Raw genomic sequence first — 10,293 nt, forward strand, 5'->3', positions numbered from 1 at the left:
TGGTGGTAGTGGTGGTGGTAGTGGTAATTGTGGCTTGGAGGATCTTCATAACTCTCGCTCTCTCTCTCTCTCTCTCTCTCTCTCCTTCCTCCTTCACCTCCCCATCTCTTCCCTTTCCTCCACTATTCTCCTTCTTCCTCCCCTCCCTCCCCTCTTCCCTCCCTCCCTTCCCCTCTTCCTTCCCCTTCCCTCCCTCTCTTCCTCTGGGTCCTCCCCCTCCTCCCCCTCTCTCCTATCCTCCTCCCTCCCCCTCTTCCTTCCCTCCCCTCCCCCTCTCTCCCTCCCCTCCTCCCTTCCCTCTCTTCCTCTGGGTCCATCTCTCAGCGCCCCTTCCCTCCCTCTCTCTCTCCTAATCCCCTTCCCCTTCCCTCCCTCCCCCTCCTCCCTTTCCTCCCCTTCCCTCCCCTCCCTCCCTCCCTTCCTTCCCTTCCCTCCTCCCTTCCCATTCCCTCCCCTCCCCTTCCCCTCCTCCCCTTCCTCCCCTCCCTTCCTCCCTCCCTCTTCCTTCCCCTCCCTCCCCCTTCCCTCCTCCCCTCCTTCCTAACCTTTCCCTCTCCCCTTCCCTCCCTCCCCTCCCCTTTCCTCCCCTCCCTCCCCTCCCCCCCCCTCCCACTCCCCTCCCTTCCCTCCCTCCCCCTCCCCTTCCCTTCCCTCCTCCCTCCCTTCCCTCCCCTCCTTCCTCCTTCCCTCCCTCCCTTCCTCCTCCCCTTCAGGAGCCTAGAGGGGGAGTAAGACCTACACCCTCCCCTCCCCTTTCCCTCCCTCCCCTCTCCACTTCACACTCTCCCCTCCCTCCCCCTTCACTCAAGCCCCCTTCCTCCCCTCCCCACATCCCCTCCCCTCCCCTTCTCTCTCTCTTCTCCCTCCCCCTCTCCCTTTTCCCTCCTCCCTCCTCCTCCCCTCCCCCTTCCCTTCCCTCCCTCCTCTTCCTCCCTTCCCTTCCCTTCCCCCTCCTCCGTGATTAGGCCTTCCCTCCCCTCCCTCACCCCTCCCCTTCCCTCCCTCCCCTTCCTCCCTCCTCTCCTCCCCCATCCCTCCCTCCCTCCCTTCCCTTCCCCCTTCCCTCCCTCCCCTCCCCTCCCCTCCTCCCCCTTCCTCCTCCCCTTCCCTCCCCTTCCTCCCCTTCCCTTCCCCTCCTCCCTCCCTCCCTTCCCCTGCCCTCTTCCTCCTTCCCTCCCCTCCCCCTCCCTTCCCTTTTCCTCCCCTCTCTCCCTCCCCCCCTCCTCCCTCCCCTCCCCCCTCCCTCTCTCCCTCCCCTTCTCCCTCCCTCCTCTCTCCCTCACCTCTCTCCTCCCCTTCCCTCCCTCCTCCCCTTATTCCTCCCCTCACCTCCCCTCCCTCCCTCCGGGTAGGGGGTCCCCTCCTTCCTCTTAAAATGAATCCCTCCCTTCCTTTCCTTCCCTCTCCCCTCCCCTCCTCCCCTCCCCTCCTCACTCCACCTCACCTCCCCTTTCCCTCTCCCTCCCTCCCCCTCCCTCCCCTCCCCCTCCCCTCCCTCCCCTTCCCCTCCCTCCCTTCCCTCCTCCTCCCTTCCCTCCCCTCCCTCCCTCCCCTATCCTCCCTCCCCTCCCTCCCCTCCCCTTCCTCCCCTCCCCTCACCTTCCCTTTTCCTCCCTCCTCCCCTCCCCTTCCCTCTCCTTTTCCCTCCCAGACCTCCCCTCCTCCCTTCAAACCTCCCTCCCTCCCCTTCCCTCCCTCCCTCCCCTCCTCCCCTCCCCCTTCCCTCCCCTCCCTCCTCCCCTTCCCTCCCCTCTTCCCTCCCCTCCCCATTGTAGGTTCCCTCCCTCCCCTCCCCTCCCTCCTCCCTCCCCTTCCCCTCCCCTCTCCCCCACCTCCCATATTCTCCGCTCCCCACACACACACACACACACACACACACACATACACACACACACACACAAAGACTCCTTCCCTCCCCCTCCCTTCCCACACACACACACACATACAAAGCTTCACACACACATACAGACAGACAGACACACCCTTCCTCCCTTCCCCCACACCCTCACACACACACACACACACACACACACACAAAGACTCTTCCTCCCTCCTTCCCTCACACACACACACACACACACACACACACATCCATACAAAGTCCCTCCCCTCCTCCACATACAGACCTCCACACTCACACACACACACGTTTTCCACCCCTCCCCTTCCTCCCTTCCCCACACACACACCTCCCCTCTCCCTCTCCCCAGTGGTAATCCCTCCCCCTCTCCCTTCAGGGAAATATAGAGGAGGTGGGGCACAACTACACCCCCATATGCGTGTCCATCCACTCACACACACACACACACACACACACACACACACACACACACACACACAAAAGTTTCCATATGTGGACGGGACCATTCCAACACACACTCACACTCACACACACACACACTCTCTCTCTCTCTCTCTCTCTCTCTCTCTCTCTCTCCTGTCAAAGTGTGGTTTCATCAAGGTGTTCCGTGGTGGGAAGACCCGCAAGCGTGGAACTCAGCGGGGTCAAGATTAGGCGGTGTGTCCCTTGTGCCTACGCCTCACCCAACGGTAATTGAGGTTAAAGTGTGTGACGTGTGTGTGTGTGTGTGTGTGTGTGTGTGTGTTTAGGACGCTAGGTTAGTTATGAGCTCTCAGCTCCCTATTATTATTATTATTATTATTATTATTATTATTGTTATTATTATTATTATTATTATTGTTATTGTTATTATTACATTATCCTTATTATTATTATTATTATCACCTGTCACACACACACACACACACACACACACACACACACTGGCTCCCTTATCCCCCCGTGGTTCCCTCCCTCCCCTCGTAATAGGGCCCCTCCGATATGGTAATGGGTGCACGGTGGGGGCTCCTGGCTCTCTCCTTCTCTCTCTCTCTCTCTCTCTCTCTCAACTCCTCCACCGCCATTACCCTCCCTTGTTTTACTATCGCTACCTATCTATCTATCTAACTATCTATCTATCTATCTACCTATCCGTCTGTCTATCTATTGCCTCGCCTTGATCCCCTTCCACAAACAAATCGCCTCCACGTCACTTCCTCCTCCACCATCAGGCAACCTTTCCTCCAACCCTTCCCGTCCCCTCCATCTCATCTTCGGTCTCTCCCCCTCTCCCTGTAGGTTCCCTCCCTTCACAGACACTTCCCTCCTAGTTAGTCTCTCTCCATTCTCTCTCTCCACTCCACACACACACACACACAGACACAAAAACACAGACAGACAGACAGACAGACAGACAGACAGACAGACACACACACACACACACACACACACACACACAGACAAAGTCATACACAGACATACACACAGACAGACAGAGAGAGACAGAGACACACACACACACACACACACACACACACACACACATACAAAGTCATACACACATACACACAGACAGACAGAGGGGAGACAGACAGAGAGAGAGAGAGAGACGGACACACCCACACACACACACCTCACACTACACACACACACCTCACTCACCCCACACATACACCCTTTACCTTTCACTACCACACACACACACACACACACACACACACACACACCTGATAGGCCTACTACTAATTATTCACAGTCCCCTACCTACTCCCCCTTACTCCCCTGCCCCCCGCCCTTATCTCCCTTCTGGCTCCTCCCCTTCCTTCCTACCGTCCCCCTTCCTTCCTTCTTCCCTTCCCTTCCTCCCTTCCTTCCTCCTTCCTTCCCCTTCCTTCCTTCTTTTCTCCTCCCTTCCTTCCTCCTTCCTCCCTTCCCTTCCCTCCCCTTTCCTCCCTCCGAGAGAGAGAGAGAGAGAGAGAGAGAGAGAGAGAGGAGAGAGAGAGAGAGAGAGAGAAACTCCCCTTCCTTCCTCCCTTCCTTCCTCCCTCTTCCCTTCCTCCCCTCCCCCCTTCCTTCCTTCCTCCCTCCCCTTCCCTTCCTTCCTCCCCCTCTTCCTTCCCCTCCCCTTCCTCTCCCTCCTTCCTTCCTCCCTCCCTTCCCTTCCTTCCTCTCCTTCCTTCACCTCCCCTCCCTTCCTCCCTTCCTTCCCAACTCCCTTCTCCTTTCCTTTCTTCCTTCCTTCCTTTCTTCCTCCCTTTCCTCCTTCCCTCCCTTCCTTCCTTCCTCCTTCCCCTTCCTTCCCTTCCCTCCCTCCTTTATGCTCCCTCCTTCTTTCCTTCCTCCTTCTCTCCCTTCCCTCCCTCTCTTTCCCTTCCCTCCCTCCCCTCCCCTTCCCTCCCCTTCCCTTCACCTCACCTTCCCCTCCCTCCCTCCTCTCCCTCCCATAGCCCTTTCCCTCCCTCTCCTCCCCTCCTCCCCTTCCCTTCCCCTCCCCTTCCCTACATACATCCCTTCCACTTCCCCTCCCCCTTCCCTACATACATACATCCCTTCCTCCCTTTATGCTCCCTACATTCCTACATCCTTCCTCACTCCCTTACATACTCACCTACATACTTCCCTTCCCTTCCCCTTTCCCTCCCTCCCTCCCCTCCCTCCCCTCCCCTCCCCTTCCTGCCCCTCACCTCCCTTACTCCTCCCTCCCTCTCACCTCCTCCCTTCTCTCCCTTCCCCTCAGTCCCCTCCCCCTTCCCTCCCTCTCTCTCCTTCTCTCTCCCCTCCCCCTTCCCTCTGTCTCTCTCTCCTTCCTCCCCTCCGGGCTCTAAAAAAAAATATAGAGGAGGAGAGAGAGAAACTACATAGATAAAGTAGTGAGAGACAATAGCCCATCCAGGCAGACACACATACACACACACACACACACACACAGACACACACACACACACAAATTTTTCATATGTGCGTGCCATATCCAACACACACACCACACAGACACACAGGGACACACACTCACAGAGAGAGGGAGAAATAGCCCTAGTCCCTGTTGAGACCACAGAGTTCCACATAACCCACACACACACACACACACACACACAAGCCTTCCATATGTGGATGAGATCCAATAGCCCACACACACACACACACACACACACGCCTTCCATATGTGCGTGTCCAGATGCCACAGGGGATAGAAATAGCCCATCCCTGCTGAGAGAGAGAGAGAGAGAGAGGGAGAGAAATAGCACACACTCTCTCTCTCTCTCTCTCTCCTGTCAAGTGAGATGGTGGAAGACCCGCAAGCGCTCGGAACCTGAAGGGGTCAAGATTAGAGACGGTGGGTGCCTAGTGCCTCACTCCAACGGTAAGGTGAAGTGTGTGAGTAGAGTGAGCGAGAGAACATGACATGAGAGATGTGTGTGTTTAAATAGCCCATCACCTGCTGAGATACAGAGAGATGACAGATGTGTATTTAGGACGCCAGAGAGAGTTAGTTACATATTATTATTATTGTTATTACATACTGTGGAGATTATTTATACATACATACATATGGAAGGCTTACATTGTTGGGGAATTATTATACATAATAAGGCATACATACTACATACATACTACATACTACTACATACATACATTACATACATACATACACACACACACACTACATACACACACACATACATACTACTACATATTACATACAGGGGGTGGTGGGTGGGGAGGCACATACATACAATAGGGCCCTTGATATGGTATGTACATGGTGGGGGCTACATACTACATACTACTATTACAGACGTACATACATACATACATACATACTATTACATACATACATACATACTACTGTTACTATTGCAACTACTACCGACTATTACATACTACATACTATTACATACTACATACATATTGACGGTACTACTTTTCGCATTACTACTGCTATCTATACTACATACATACTATTACTATACATACATCTATTACTACTACTTTACATTACTATTTACTACTACCTATTTTTTCCTTCAACTGCCATCCACGCCCTATTCCTCACAGGAGTGGCCACAAACAAATCGCCTCCACGTCACCCAGTCTATATCTACCATTTTTGTTTTAGGCAGCCTCAACCGGTTACCATCTCCTTACATACTTTCCATCTCATCTTACAGGTCATATAAACTACATACTACTCTACCCCATTTACTACTATCAACTCACTCCACATCGACTACTGCACTTCCTAATTACTTGTCTTATTCACTCTCTCTCCACAGTTTTGCCACACACACTACACACACACATCACACTACTACTACTACTAGACTACTACAGACATACTGTACATACATACATACTGCCACTACTACATACACACTTCTTACATGGACACACACAGTACACTATACTACTACTACATACTACAAAGATACTATACACACATACACTACAGACTACGTACAGACAGACAGACAGACACACACACTACGTACACACACACACACACACTGGATAGGTGATTTCACTACATACTACTACTACTATTGTCACTGCCACCCCCCTACTACTGGTTATTGCTCCCCTGCCCCCCCGACTGTATCTACTCCAATACTACGAATGTACCTCCTGTCCTTATTACTTCCTCCAACTCGCCTTCCTTACCCAGTTCCTTACTACTACTACCTACTACCATTACCCTTCACTATCCCCTTCCTCCTTTACTACTTACCTGATAATCTCACCCTACTACCACTACTACTACTACCATCTCCTCCCTTACTTCCTTACCATTCTTGACAAACTTCCTCTACTAATCCACTACTATATACTACTACCTACTTCCAATACTACTAGCTATTCCCTGTTCCTACTACTTGGATCCTTCCTGACTCATTACTACTCCCTTACTTCCCTCACTCATACCTACTAATCCCTCCCTTTCTCTCTCCCCTCGAACCTGTCAGAGCCTTCTACTGATACTACTACTGATGGCACTTTGACAGGGCAGTACTACTACTACTACTAGGACTGGCAATGAAAAAAAAAAAAAAAAAAAACTTTGCTGATGTTCCATGGCAGACTTTCTTCTCTAACTACTACTATTACTATTCTACCCAGTCCCTGACATTTGCTACTACTAGAGACTACTGCTACTATGGGTTTATACTCATACTACAGCCAGATACTACTACTAACCACTACTAGAGAGGAGATCAAACTACTACTCCACTACTACTACTACCACTACTGGATTTGATGGCAATACTGTGCCAGAGCTACAGCCCAAGAGAGTCACTATCATCATCACAGCCTAACTCCTTCCCCAATCACCATCAAAAATGAATTTGAGAGTCACTCTCAATTTGTTCAAAGCTCCCCAATATCTAGAGAGAGAGACGGAGGTAGAGAGAGAGAGATAAAGAGAAGAGAGATTGAAATCTATCTAAATCATACTACTTTCTTCTCTAGTGTTATCAAAACTTACTTAACTGCCACTACATGACATACTACATACTATATTACTACTACGGTCAACATATTCTTTCTACATACAATCATACTACTACTATTACTACTACTACTATTACTACTAATTTACTACATTACTAACATACTACTACTAAAAGTCTTTACTATACAACTACTATTACAAATGACACCTATCATTACTACTACTCAACACACATTACTACTACTACTATTGCTACTACTACTACTACTACTACTACATACATTAAATACATACTACATACTACTACTTTGCTACTACATAGCCACTACATCACTACTATTACATACTACATGATACAGCCAGAATATTACTGGTCATACTACAATTCTACTACTACTACACTATTACTACATACATCATACATTACCCCCACTAAAATACTACAGACTATTACTACTAATACCATCCTACTACATATTACTACTACTACTACCAACAAAGCTACATACACATACATGGAATTACAACAGCTACATATTGTCTCACTACTACTACTGATTCTACTACTACTAAATTGCCACTACTAGCTACTACTAATTATTACAGACTATACATGTACTACTACTATACTACTTTCTTTTTACATTACCATACAAATTATTAGAAAGAAGCCAATACATTACCACATATTACTCCGAAACTACTACTACTAGTTACTGAACTGCATCTGTTACTACATACATTACAGACCTATGCATACATGTTACTACATACTCTTCTACTACTACTAAGATCATAAAGATACATATATTACTATTACTGCTACTAGATACATTACAACATACATATCCAACAACTTAACATACTACTACATACGGTTTTCTACTAAAGATCCACCATTACTACTACTACTACTACATACTACTACTACATAAACTACTACTACTACTACTACATACATACCATTACATTACATCAATGATACATACATACATATTTGGCTACTACTATAAAGATACACTGCTATTACATACTACTACTACTACTATTACTACTACTATACTATCCATACTAATTACTACTACTAATACTACTTACTACAGTAGTATCTACTACATACTACTAAAGCTACTACTACCTACATATCATACTATACTGCTGTCCAAATCCTTCCTTGCTATGGACATAACGTCTTTTGTTCCTCTTAATTTCTTCTTATCTTAGCGACAGGAAAATAAGAGTAAAAGTAGATGATGTATGGATTGAAGTTATAAATTAACGCCGGCGTGCCACAGGGATCATAGTTCTGGCGCCAACCCTATTTCTTGGTTCATATTAATGATCTCATACAGTTTACATACACACACATCCCATTCACTCATATGCAGATGACCCTTCACTACATAGTTCATTCACACTCAGACATCCATATACATAAAGTCTAATATCTCTACCTCTCAACTCAATACAGCTCTCATCTCCATACAATCAAGATCTACATACACATCAGTGGAATGTGGGACAAAACAACCTTGTCTCTTTTAATGCTAGTAAAAACTAAATATATACAGTTTACTAATAGAGCCATACATATTGCCAGATTCGTACATTACCTTCAGTGCTACTAATACATTCCCATCTCCATACAAAGTATTTTGAAATTCTTGGTGTCTCACTTAACACACTACAACACTCTAGCTGGACACTTCCTATGTCAGATCACTTGCTAACACACACGCCCAACAGAAACTTGGATTATTGTACATACATCCGTAACACCTTTTCCTTCTGCCAATGAGCAGTTAGCTATAATTTATAAGAGTCTGCATCGCTCTCAGTTTGAATATTGCTCTACCCTTTGTGGAATGGTTGGTGGAGAGGTTGCATTACAGACAACTAGACACAAATTCAGAATACAAGCTGTTACAATCATTAACAACCCCAACATTACATATAAACTACCTCCCCTGCAAGTAAGAAGGAAATCTTTCATTCCCTTGCATTACAACATGCCTGATATTTTTTTGGCAAATGCTCAGACGAAGTTGCAGTCATGGTGCCACCTCTCCATGCCTTCCCTCTGTGCTACACGGGCATCTGGTAGCCATCATGACTGGAATGTCAACATACAACCACATTGCAGAACTTCTGCCTATCAGAATTCTTTCATTCCTGCCGAACTGCATCCATACTGGAAACTCGCTTCCCAGAGTTGTTTTCCCCTCCAAATTTCAACCTACACACACATACAGTCTACATTCTTACAGATATTTCTTGTTAGAATCCAGAGGACACCAGTAATTCTGCCTGTCTCATGGATTATTTTTTCTCCATTTGTTTTTTCCTTCCTCCGCTCTGTTATCTATTACACACACACACACACACACACACACACACATACATGCATACATACATTCATCCATAAGGATACATACATACATACATACATACATACACACATCCATCCATCTATACATACATAAAGATACATACATACATACATACATACGTAGAGAGATGTTTGTATGGATGGATGGATGAAGTAGGATGGGGAGAGATAGACAGATAGATAGATAGATAGATAGACAGATAGACATACATACACACACACAACACTTTTTCTTCCTTCCTTTTACCCCCCCCCTGTCTCTCTCTCTCTCTCTCTCTCTCTCTCTCTCTCTCACACATACACCGCTCGCTGGTGCAGTGGTAACGCTCTCGCTTGCCAACTGGCGGACGGGAGTTCGCGCCTCGCTCAGGTTGCGAAAAGTTTCACTGACGAAGTGGGTGGTTACTGTCCCCCTTGAGCAAGGGGACGGGTGTGTGCGTGTGAAGGTCACAGCCTTGCCCTAGATCGGACCTATACAGCTCTCAGTTCTCCCTTCCGGGAGGGTACATAGCGACATACGACCATCATACGTGATCCTGACCAACCCGTGAATTACACACACACACATAGATACACACACACACATGCATAACACCTTTCTCTCCCTTCCTGCCT

Source organism: Coenobita brevimanus, unplaced genomic scaffold, assembly GCF_032717465.1.
Source record: "Coenobita brevimanus isolate Jiangsu-jjx unplaced genomic scaffold, ASM3271746v2 jjx.HiC_scaffold_2846, whole genome shotgun sequence".
NCBI classification, from domain to species: domain Eukaryota; kingdom Metazoa; phylum Arthropoda; class Malacostraca; order Decapoda; family Coenobitidae; genus Coenobita; species Coenobita brevimanus.